The 12,426-nt window shown below is 45.2% G+C and overlaps 1 protein-coding gene across 2 annotated transcripts in view; it reads left to right on the top strand.

Annotated features, from left to right (window-relative positions):
* The first annotated feature begins 73 nt into the window (after positions 1-73).
* Positions 74-12,426, top strand: part of USP7 (ubiquitin specific peptidase 7) — a 193,585-nt gene continuing 181,232 nt past the window's right edge. For both annotated transcript variants that reach the window (XM_043524404.1, XM_043524405.1), the window contains exons 1-2: positions 74-215; positions 722-781. The gene's annotated coding sequence lies outside the window, so the exon portion shown is untranslated. The remainder of the gene's footprint in view (positions 216-721; positions 782-12,426) is intronic.

Consider the following 12,426-nt stretch of genomic DNA (forward strand, 5'->3'; position numbering starts at 1 on the left):
AGAGGGCCAAGATTGGTTACGACACCAAAAGCTTCTACGCAAGCGCAAGAGGGCTGCGTGCTGTGCGCAGGCGCATTCGTTCTCTTCCACCGCCCTGAGGAACGCAGTGAACTAGCCTTCCCCCTGCTCTTCCGTTCCCCTGTCGTGATGTACTGGGGCCTTGGTGGTGACTCCTCCCATTGTCTGGTGGTGAGGGAGGGACACATGCTGCTGAGGTCTGTGCTCTGGAGCCCCATCCCCTGACATTTCCAAGCATGATTTTAATGAGGAGTTCTGGGGCTTCCCTGTGATTTTATATTTCATCATTGTGTGACTAGGTAAACAGTGCAAAGGGAGAGACAGCCACTGCCTCTGCTCCCACCTGCATAGGGCCCCCAGCAACCACCATCATGCCAATGAGTGTATGTGCAGGACTGGGCACGCACACAAAGACTGGGCTTTGGTGATGGGGTTGGCACACAAGTGTGCACGCACAAATATTGGTGCTCAAGTGAGGTTCTCTCAGATACTGGGGATCAAGGAATGAGGCCTGCATGCGTGAGTGAAAGACCCCCAGTGAGTACTTGGGTGGTGGGCTCTTCACGCATGCATGTGACCACAGTCCAGCTGATCATATTTGTGCACAAATACAACAGATACCATTAAAGTACAAATGCATGATTTCGTAGCAATAGAGACACCCACATATATTAATGTGTAAATGTGTTTTTTGTGCATGTAGATTGCAGATGTTGAGACCTGTGCAAATTTTGCGCATCTAGTCAACACTTACCAAAACAAAGTAAGTCTTTCTTTCTTAATGTCTTTCCGCAGTTAACCAAAAGCTCACAAATGGTCCTATGGAGAAATATTCCCTGCACACAATTGTAATAAGACAGTTCCTTAAAACAGATAGATCCTAAACTTTTCAAGGGAGCAGTTATGTCTTCATCTTCATAGTGTTTGTACATCACCTAGAACACTGGGGTCCCAATCCCTGATTGGACCACTGGTCACTACCACAGTATACATATTATATAATAACCATCTGATAGATGACCGTGTCTGCATAAATTAGTCTTGGTATTGAAAAATAATATTAAAATAAGTAAAGCATAATTTATTTTACATGTACAGAAACATTTCTAAAATCAAATGTGATTTTTCTCACAATATATAATTACATATATCTATATGTATACATTGTTTTTATTATTTGAATTCTGATAGTGGCTAGAGATCACAAATGAGACTGGGGCCTTATAGTGGTAGCTATATACATGTAATAAGAGAGAAGCTTTGCCCAGAAGAGCTTAAAAATAGACAAGACAAAAGTGGGAAGAGAAATAGAGAAGGTTATTTGGTCTAGATCATTCAGCAGGTCAATGGGCAATTTGGGAATAGAACTCAGTTGTCCTGGCTCCTAGTCCAGTGCCCTGTCCACTAGACCATGCTGCCACCCAAAGTAAAAAGATAAGTATTTTTTGTCATGTTAATTAAAAGCAGGTTCTGCCTGTTTCTCCATGCAGTCACATCGAATTATCTTCAGGCCTGATTTTCAGAGGTGCTGAGCTTTCAGCTCCTGTTAATTTAAACTGGAATTGTAGGGGCCCGTCACCTCAAAAAATCAGGTCTTTAGTGCACTGTTATTTATTAATATTATTTAATTATTTTTATTATGTTAGTGCTCATAAGGTGCTAGGCATTATCCAGACAAATAGCAAGACACTGGTCCCATTTCAGAAAAGTACTTGAGCATGTTCATAACTTTAAGCACACTTAGAATATATTTTCAACAATTTCTGTCTGTCCTCATTGGTTAAATACCTTGCTCACACCTTAGTCACGTCTCGCCTTGACTACTATATCCTTCTCTTCACAATCCCCTTACAATCCATCCAAAATACTACTGTGACAATCATCTTCCGCTCTCACTACTCTGACCATATTACTTCCCCTAATTAAGGCCCTTACTCTCTTGAGCCACCATGCTAGTTGGGCCATCATATGGCGTAATAATAATAGTTAATAATATTCTATATGAATGTGTAGTTGGTTTTGCTCTGTGTGATACACCTCAGTTTCCCCCTGTGTACAATGTGGCTAATAATACTTACCTCACTCTTAAAGAGATTTGAGATCTACTGATGAAAAGAGCTATAGAAGAGCTAGGTATTATTTATTTATTTGTTTGTTTATTATATTTAGATACAGAAAGCGTTGGGTGAAACTCTGTTGTCTCGGTTATGCAGAAGGTCAGGCTAGATTAATGTTATCACCCCTTCTGATCTTAAAATCTGTGACTCTGTGAATCTCCTCTTTGTACTTTAGAAATCATTATGAGTGGGCAGTCAGCTGGGAAACACCAGTATAGTATCAGTTCACCACATACTGCAAGTATAAAATATGGAGTTGCATATATATTTATTCAATATATTTGTGTATATGTATATAGTTGTAACTTGTAACAGGACAGTCTGTCTTTTGAAGGGCAGGTCTGGATCCAGGCCACCCTGCTCTGAATTCTGGCCTGGAGAACTAGGGAATTCTGCACATTGTAGTTCCCAGAGAGATGTCTGGTAATTGTAGGCTGGACTGTAATGCATGATAGGAAATGGACAGGTTATAAAAGGCAACCTTTCTCAGACCAGTGAGATCGATGAGTTTGAGAGCCAGTCTGTGGTTACCTAAAGAAATACCAATGCTGTGGTAAAACCTGGTGTGGCTAGGTAAAGAGCCATGGTGACAGTAAACTGTGGGGATCTCTCTAGGCAAAGGATGTAGGAGGGGTTTTGAGCTCATTGGAAGAGGCCAGGCTGGTAGTTGGATCTCCTCGTGTGGAGGTGATTGAGATATGACCAGTGACAGGCATGAAAGAAAGTGATCCTAGGAAATAGGGTAGCAGTGTAATCTTGGGGTTGGGACACATAGCTATCCTGTGATTTTTGGTTGAGCTTAAGGAGGGCTGAGGGAGTCCTGGTCTTATTTTACGCTCCCTTAGTTTGCTCCAGAAAAGAAGAACACTTATTTTGGCCAGAGGGCACCAATTTTCTAACAAACTCAAATAAACTGTTCAGCCAGAGGGGAAACTGAGGCAATGGCTGCATCCTGATGCCAGAACAGGTGAGTTGCTGTTGTGTATGTTACATTCCCACACTTTACAGTTGCAGTAATGTATATAATTATTATTGTGGTGCTGGCCGTGACTCCATAATTAAGGTTGCATTGAAAACAAACTAGGGAGTTATTGGGCTGGATTCTTAGTTATTCTATTACAGCTCTCTATATCAACTTCATGCTTCTCATATTCTGAGCCAATGCAGGGCCCTGTCTAGCTTTTGATGTAAATTAGAACATCTTTGGGGCTTCTCTAACCTGTATTCTGGTTCCCGTGGGCCCTGGGAAGCAAAGAACAACAACCATTTTGCAGTGTGCTCTAGCCACATCCCAGTCCATCCCCTATGCTGGGTATAAGGCTAGTGTAGAGCCTGTCTACCAGCTGGAAAGCCCCCAGCAGAGGGGATATTCTCAAGGGATAATATCTGCCTATTTTAAAGTCTCTTTATGCTACCAGAGAGCCATAAAATGGCATTAGTGTAACTAAGAATAGGCCCATTGTCTTGAATTTGTATGAAAATCAAATATTTCCTCCCCAAACACACTGCTTATTAGATGGATCCAGGCTGGGTTTTGATGGGTCTATACACAAGCAAATAGTTTTACACCAGTACTCCCTTACTATAATGGTCAGGGTACACATGCCAAGCAGGGTTTCACATCAGCTCTTGTCTTAACATAATACAAAAACTATATATGTGCAGCTGGTTTCACATCCGCTCTCTTGTTACCAAAATGTCAGTGCTGTACATGCACAGCTGGCTTTGGATAAATTCTTCAATACCATTATACTGGCACTGTATCTTTGCTGCTAGTTAAGACTCCCATAGTAAACATCTGGGTAGTAAAATGTTCACAAATGTTGGAAATCATTTCCTTTATTGTGCATGATGCTTCAGTCGATACACACAAATAAGCATAAATAAGAAATGAAAATGTGTTATCACTTTGATCCTGGTTCTTCATTTAATCCTCCCGCAAAAATGGGAATTCAAATACAAAAAAATACTGCTGCAGATTCACTACCTCACCAAGAGAGGGGATTGTCAGGGAGCTGGTTGCAGCACCCTGATCCTGAGCTGCTTAGCCCTAGTAAAAGTTAGAGCTGTGGGTTATCTGCTCCAACTGACATTGGGTCCCGCAGAGAGCTTGCAGCAGTGAAGTGCCAGGCATAGTGGTGCTCTGGGTGAGCAAAGTAGACTTGATGGCCTGGAAAATCCAGGCCTGTGTTTGCATGGGATTAAAGTTAATGAACTCCATTCTTTAAAAAAGAAAAACAGAAAAGCCTGAGTTAAGGTTCTTAAATTCTAAAAAGTCACTTCCTCTCTCATTCATAATTCAGTAAATATACTCGCACCTCATTAGAAACAGCAGCTTGAACTCTGACCATGTGTAAGAAGTTTGTATACCAATAAATGTGTTCTTTGTGTGTGGTTCAGTCCAATGGCCACTGAAGTTGGTGGAAAGATTCCTGTTGACTTCCATCTGATCTGGATCAGGTCCGTGGACAAGTTGTTGAATTTTAGTGAACATATACTTGGAAACAAATATAAAGGGTGACTTGAGAAAAATGCATACTCAATTAAAAAAAATTGCTACAGGCGTTCGTTTATAAATTATATAGTGGTTGGTAAACAAGCAGTTGTACTTTACAGACTTCAATAGTAGAATGTGGATATTTAAATGTGTAATCATTGATGTTTTACACACGCCAAAGAATGGGGAAAGAAAACATCTCAGTCAGACACTTTAGCAATAGTTTGATCAATACTGTATATGCTACATTATAAATTGTCCACAAATTATAAATGCTAAAGTTTCTTAAATTCTTACAAAATTATATAAACATTGAAATGAGTCAAACAGTAATGTGTGATGGGACTGTTCAAAAGTACTCCAGTTAATACAGTTCTCCAGTCAACTCCTCTTCTTAGGGTCTGATCCAAAGCTGTCTGAAATCATTAGAAACACTCCCTTTGACATCAGTGGTATTTAGAGCAGGCCATTGTAGACATTCTGTATCAACATCTGAGATCAGAAATGTGTGCTTGTGGCTTGGGCTTCATCTACACTTCACACCTCAAGGAATGACATGTACAGAATGTGTAGATACACACCACAGTGAAAAGCAGGCAGTGTCTACATTGTGTTAGTGTTACACTAACAAGTGTAACACTAACAAGTGTTAGTGAAAGGCTCTAGCAGGTAGGAAGCAAATTGGAAAGGCTGCCAGAGCCTTTCTCTGCAATATGTTGCTCCTGGAGCTTTTCCTCCCCACAAGGAAATTGTCCTGAAGCAGAAAGCTACTGGAGTCTTTCCCCACTGCGTTCCTGCTGCCCGAGTCTTTCCCCTCTGCTGGAACTTTCCCTGCAGCAGAGAAAGAATCCAGCAGCATTGAGGTAGCAGGACACTACACTGCTAAAAGCAGTAGTGTAGAAGAGCAAACACTGTTTGGGTGAGTACAGATCCCTGCAGGGTACATACTGCAGGGTTCGGGAGTGTCTTTACTCTACTCACCTATGCAGTACCTGGATCCTGATAAATGTGTGTTTAGAGTTAGCTGTCCTCCATGACTTCTCCTGCAGCACCAGGAACTTACACCTCTACTGGGAATTTTCAGTGGGCATTCTTCATACTCCAGCGCAGTTCTGGGAACGGATAAATCACTGGCCTGGTACCGGAGGGCAAAAGACTCCAGCAATCACTCCAAGAGGGGTCCTCCAACATGCCTACCCTTCAAGGAGCTGGACCAGGTGCTCTCCAGTGCACCCAGTACTGAGGCTGAGGTGACGCATGACCCCTTTTCAACCCTGCTGGCCTCATTGTCCAACAGGATGCTGATGAAGGCCAAGGTGTGGAGTTAGTGGGAAACACAGAGGAAGAGGCCAGGAAGAAAGAGGAGTATTGTTTTCCTGCATCTCTACCCAGAGGAGCAGGTTGAGCAAGCCCCTCCTGACAAGCAAGGAGGACCTTGAGACTCAGTAGGAATTGGAACCTGAGGCTGGTAAGGTAAAACCCCACCCTCCCCGCCAACATCACCTCCTTCTTTCTCCAAAGCTGCGTCCAGGCTGGAAGGCCATCCCTTCTGCCCCTCCCCTCCAACAAAGGACCCCCGACCCAGGCACAACTGTAAATTCAACAGTCTATTGAAACCACTGTAAAGCTTTTCTTTTGGTGGAAGCTGTAGAACAGATTATCAGCGAACTATCACATTGCTTCTGGGTTTACGTGTTTGTTGGCCAACAGGCTGACAGTGATGGAGGGAGTGGAAAGGGCTGGTTTGTGGACAGAACATTTGTGCAAGTTTAATTGTTCTCCAACGTTGCAGCTGTTTTCTGCTCCTTCAAGGTCACAGACTTTCACTACAGTAACACCCCCCTCTCCACACACACACACACCCCTTGCAAACGGGAGCCACTCAGAAGGGGGAGTGGGAGGGGGTTTAGTATCAGGACCAGTTACGCATGGAAAGGAGAAGGGGAACCTTTGCTTCTCCAAAGAATGTGATAGCGGTCCTCTGTTACAGTAAAAAAGTTTTCAAGCATTTCCATGCTCCGGTGGCTGGCATCTTTCCACTTGCAGCCATGCCACCCAAGCCAGGAGAAAGGGCAGTAGGTGAGGGATCTGCTGCGGCAGAGGCACAAACACAATGCAGTGTCCCTTTGCAGTGGGGAGGTGTGTGGCTTGCAGTCTTGATCGGAAAGTCCATGGCACACAGTACAGCTGCAGTATCATCCTTTCTTTCCCTGTTCCTTTCTCTGGTCTTCGCTGGATGAGGGAGCTGGATTTACTGATGCTGCAGGGACTGGTTTGGGAACGGGTGGGCATTTGAAGTGGTTTGCTTATGTCCCTCCATGCAGTCTCCATCTGCAAGCTTAGAATGTAGTTTATTTCCATTTGGATTGCTTCCCAGTCCCATAAGCATATGTCAACAAACTTCTGGTACAGCAGGAACTCCAGCTGGTTCTGAAGACTCAAGGGTAGCACAGATTTTCTTGGTCCACCTTCATAGCTCACCAAACCCCTGCATTCAGTGATTTATAGGGGGTGGCAAGTAGCACAAGCATCTCTCTGGCTGCTGGATCCCATCATAGGGCTGGAAAACTACGTCCCTTTTCCAGTCTAGTACTTTCAAAACTGCTATGTTCACCAAATGATGGCCAGACTGAAAAGAAAAAAATGAGAACGGTTAATGTTGCCCCTGAAACAAATGCACGCGCTGACCCCATCACAGACTTTGTGACATTACATTTAAAAAAAAATAGTTCATGCTACCTACCATTCTCAGCAGGTGCTCCTTTCGAGGCAGCTGCAAAAGTTCTCAGAGAACCAATCGCATTCCTGAAACAATCGCATTCCTGAAATGCTGAAAAGTATCAATATTGTGGCATTCCACAGCAAAAGTTATGTTATCTTGGGGGATTTCTTGCCCACTTTCCAAGAGAAGAAAAAATATAATGCTGTTTTTGTGATTGAATTGGCAGGACCTTCGGCTGAGCAGAGTGAACCCATTCTGCCCAGGAATAGTAGGGGCAGACAGAAAAGGACACTGGAAGACCTGGTCATTGGGATCAACAGAAGGAGCCAGGAACAGTTTCCCTTTATGAGGGAAAGGGAAAAACAGGTTACTGAGTAGGAGGAACAGGCTATGCAGCACAAGGAACATTTTTTTCAAAGACAAGAGGCATTCATTATCTGGTTCCTGGGGCAGGATGCACAGAGCTTGCCCAAAGGGACTGGGAGTATGCCCTTTTGCAATCCCTGGTACAAGTGATAGAGGAATGAAATTGGGTTCTGCCTGCACAATAGCTGCTCCTGTATCTGGAACTGGCACCTTCTTCTCCAGCTCCTTCTCCTCCTACTGCATCTACAGTCCACCATGATGCTGAAACAGGGGACCCACCCCATCCCCCATGACAGTCCCAGTCTCTGCATCACCTTGGCATCATTAATCTTTCCCATGTGTCCAATGTTAGTGTTCATAAATCTGACTTTGTGGTCCACTACACCTTGAAGAATGGGTGAGGAGTAATCTTTTTGTTTGATGCACTCACTCATGCCTTTTGGTGGGCAAAGTAGAGGGATGTAGGTGCCGTCGATGCCCCCCACGCAGTTTGGAAACCTCATTCTCTGGAACCCAGCGATAATTTTTGGTGCTTTGGTGATGGAGACCACCCAAGCACAGATGAGTGTTGAATCTTGCACCAGTCCCGGCAGTGGACTTCCTCACCCTGAAGTGGTTTGCAGCTGACCAGTAGCTGTCTGGTATTGCCAGCTCCCAGAGGGCAATAGCCACCCGCTTCTGTGCCGGTTTGGGTCTTTGGAAATTAGTACTCTGCTATGGTAGGATTGAGGCCAGTTACTCACAGAGCTGTATGAAGGTCTACTTTCTCATGCTGAAGTTCTGCAGCCACTGGTCATCCTGCCAGCTTTCCAAGATGATATGATCCCACCACACTATGCTGGTTCTCCTGGTCCAGAAGTGATGGTCCACATCCATGGACATACAGTCACAGAACCAGCAGTGTCTGGTGTCTCTGTGTTTTGGAGTAACAGTGGATCAGTCACTGTCTTGGTCATCCGTTTTCAGCTTTTGAGAAGGGTCCAGGTCCATTCACCCAAGATTCTTGTGGGTTGTGTCCAACACACACACACACTTGTTCCGCAGGAGCAGAACTGCATCATCAGTCACTTGTTCTACGTCTTCGACCAAGTTGGGCAGGAGAGAAGGGTGAGCGGGTGGTGCCATCGTCAAATGTGCAAAGCTGTCTACAGTACCTCCCACACACAGCAAGGTGATTCCTAGATCCTCTCCTCCGATGCACAGAACCCTGGGGTGTGGATCCTGAAACTGTAGAGCTAACCTCATGCACCAAAAGAAGGCAGAGTGGGTGGGGATGTACCCAGGTACCTACAGAGTGTGCACCTGTGTCCAGCACAGTATATGTGGACACTCAGCAGAGGCATGGGTATATGTGCAAGCATACACACGGCCCTGTACCCCTGTCCAGGTACCAGTATAGATGTAGCCTCTGAGAACTTCAAGAGTCAGACAGTGCCGGCACCTCTGAAATACCAATGTAAATTTTGTTACATTACTACACTGAGTGGAGAATTACGCATGTGGATGAAAGTAATTAAATATGTAGTTTAGCATCTTTTAAATAAGTATTCTGTGAGTTAATAATTGTGCCTTACCAAATGTATTAACCCAGTCTTTGGCTGTGGCTGAGAAGCAGACAATACAGCTCAGAAGCGGAGCTGTAAGACACTTTTGTGCTCCTTGTTTCTGGACCAGCTATACTCCAGATCAGTCCCCTGGCATAATTTAGAGTAGCCTTCAGACTGTTCTAATGGTTTAAGATGACTGCCAAAGGCCCCAAGAATACATAATTGAAGACGGAGATTGCTGGGATTCCAGGAAAACATGGCCATGTCCCCTTTCCATTAGCCACACCCAACACCCACCACTCCAAATGCAATAGGTTGCGTAGGAGTCATTATACTGACTGTGCCTACAGTGGAATGATCTCCCCATAAGTAGCCACTGATGATTTTCTTGCCAGCATGGTGCAAAGCAACTTTGGTACTGGTGAGGACTGGGGCTATTGAATTTATGTGTGGACTAACAAAGGTAAGGTTGCTATCTTTTTAATTGCATGTACGTATTGAAACATTATATGTGAAACATTAAGTCATTTTATTAAAGATGGATAAAGAACTTTAACTTAGGAAGTAAACTTTTTTATCCACCTGAGACAAAGGGGAGTGTGGAGCCCAAAGCTGCCAGAAAAGAGGCTAAGGGCCTCTAGGCCCAGGAGGGCAATAGGGTAGCAGTAATGGAGTCCTGCACAGGGGCAGTGAGTTATATGGGCCCGTGGTGCCCATGCTCCAGCAAATTCAGGTCACGGGGGCCTGGTTCCACCAATGTTCAGGGCTGGGTCTCTCTCTCGGCCCCACCTGCTGTCCCGCGTGACTCCTCTGGAGCATCCCCCGGCCCCGCACGCCTCCCCCGGAGCGTCCCTGCTTGTGCCCTGGGCAGCAGGTGGCTGCCCTGCTGCTCCACGCTGTGCTCCCTCGATGGCCGCTGCTGCTGCTGGCTATAAAAGGGAGCTGTGCCAGCAGCAGGCTGAGGGAGGAGAGGAGGCGGCACACACATGATGGCAGCCCTCGCCCCACACCCGGCACGAACCACAGGGAGGCCAGGGGGCTTCCTGGACCTGAGAGGGGCCTGGCCTCTAGTAGCATGTGCAGTGCCGGTGCCAGGTGAGTGTGCTGCTGGGGGGGAGATGGCTGGGGGGACTGTGGAGTCCTCCTCTCTGGCCCCAGCCCCGTGACAGCCTGCCTGCACCGCAACTCCTCATCCCCAGCCCTGCCCCACCCCAGAGCCCACCCCTCCCGCACCTGAACCCTCTGCCCTAGCCCTGAGCCCCCTCTCACCCCCCAAACCCCTCACCCCAGCCAGATCCCTCATCCCCCCACACCCCAATCCTCTGCCTTAGCCCTGAGCCCCCGCCCACACCCCAAACCCCTCATCCCCAGCCCCAGTCCAGAGCCCTCACCCCCAGCCAGAGCCCTCATCCCCCCCCTCCCCCACACCAAAATTGTTCAATATAGGGGAACTGTTAAATGCTTACTGTTTCCAGTCCATTTTTACATTATTTTAAAAATATATATATTGGCTTACAAGGCAGGTGGGGGCGGGACTTGGACCCGTTTTGGGCACCACCAAAAATTATACAAACCTGCAGCCCTGGTCCTGCTTGTAGGACCAGCAGCATTACATGTATTGTATTGGTTTAGTATACGTGTATAGGTAGCATGAGGGCAACATTAACTGAATTTGGGGGTCGCCTGGGTAGAGACCAATCCACTTAACCAAATACCCCTCTCCTTGGTGCCCCAGAAGAAGCCCAGGTTAGAACCTTCTCCCCAAATCCACAGCCCCCAGTGTGAGCAGGGAAACCCCTCCTCAAATGATCCCTGTTTTAACAGTCTGGAAAACTGTCTCATTTAATTCACACAGTGACGAAGCATCCTTCAAAACGCAACATTTTTTGTTTGTTTTTTTTTAATAAACCGTTTTGATCTGCCAATTATGGCAAGACATGCAGCAAAACACAGATGTCCCACATCTTGGTCACACATTTTGATGGCTCGTGTCACGCACTGGCAGACTACAAGGTCGAGAAGTATGATGTGCAGGTTGACTGGTGCACAGTCAATGAGGGAGCTGAGTAATTTTGGTGATTTTTGCCTTTTAATTTCCCTCGTGAGATTACTGTGATAATGAAAGGAATGGTATCCCTAACTGAAGTCTTTAGGGATACATAGAGGAGATGTTAATTGTAGATCATTCTAAAGAGTTATTTTATTCCCATATGCAGATTGTTATTGGGAGCTGGGCTTAATGATAAATAAAGAAAACAAGATTAAGGAGATGGGATTTCCTGGGATATAGTGACAGCAAAGATTTCTTAGAAGAACTGACAAATATTGGAGGTATCTGAAGATTTAACCATGGCAATAGTTTCTCAATGCCATGGCCAGATTTGTAAATGCCCACACAAGAGAATTCAGGCTTACCTTCTGTTAGACAAGAGATTTCAGCAGGACTGGAGGGAGCAAATGCTAATTTCACCAAAGGGAAAGGAGGATCTCATGTTGATACAGCACAATATTTTTCCTCCACCTCTTCTGGTATTTTATCAGAGAGATGGCTCAATCAAAGACGAAGCTGGGAGGGAGAACTGGTAGATTGGAACTGTCTTTCATATTCCTTGGATAAAAATGTAAATCAAAATAAAATGGATAGCCTAAATGAAAAAGCAAGGAGATTAACATGGCTAACCAAGGTAATAACAATAGGCTAAATTCACCTCTTGGATCCATCTCTTTTTATGCAAACTGGTCCACTTCAGCTGATATTTTGCATTAGGTCCATTCCTACCATGGATCACATAGGAGCAGAAGATACGGCCCCATGTCAGTAGAACTATGTGATTGGGCCTGAAATAGCGACGTATTTTGTTTGTAAAGAGTTCACAATGTTAGATGTGTGAGAGATGTTTATAGCTACCTGGGCAGCGTTCCACTGCATAGTAGAAAGGTGGGCAGCAGAAAGAGAAGGGGAGGAGGAAGTCCTACCCCCTTCTCTGAACTTCCCTAATGACGTAATAGGTGGCACACCTTCCAAAGGTGTGGCTTCAGCAAAGGTGACCCAGGCATTGAACTATCTGAGTGTTGCAAAGAAGCTTATTTGCATAGTTGCTTGAATTTTAAAATAAACTTAAAAAGAAAAGGAATACTTGTGGAACCTTAGAGACTAAC

Source organism: Chelonia mydas, chromosome 10 (genome assembly GCF_015237465.2).
Source record: "Chelonia mydas isolate rCheMyd1 chromosome 10, rCheMyd1.pri.v2, whole genome shotgun sequence".
In the NCBI taxonomy this organism is placed as follows: domain Eukaryota; kingdom Metazoa; phylum Chordata; order Testudines; family Cheloniidae; genus Chelonia; species Chelonia mydas.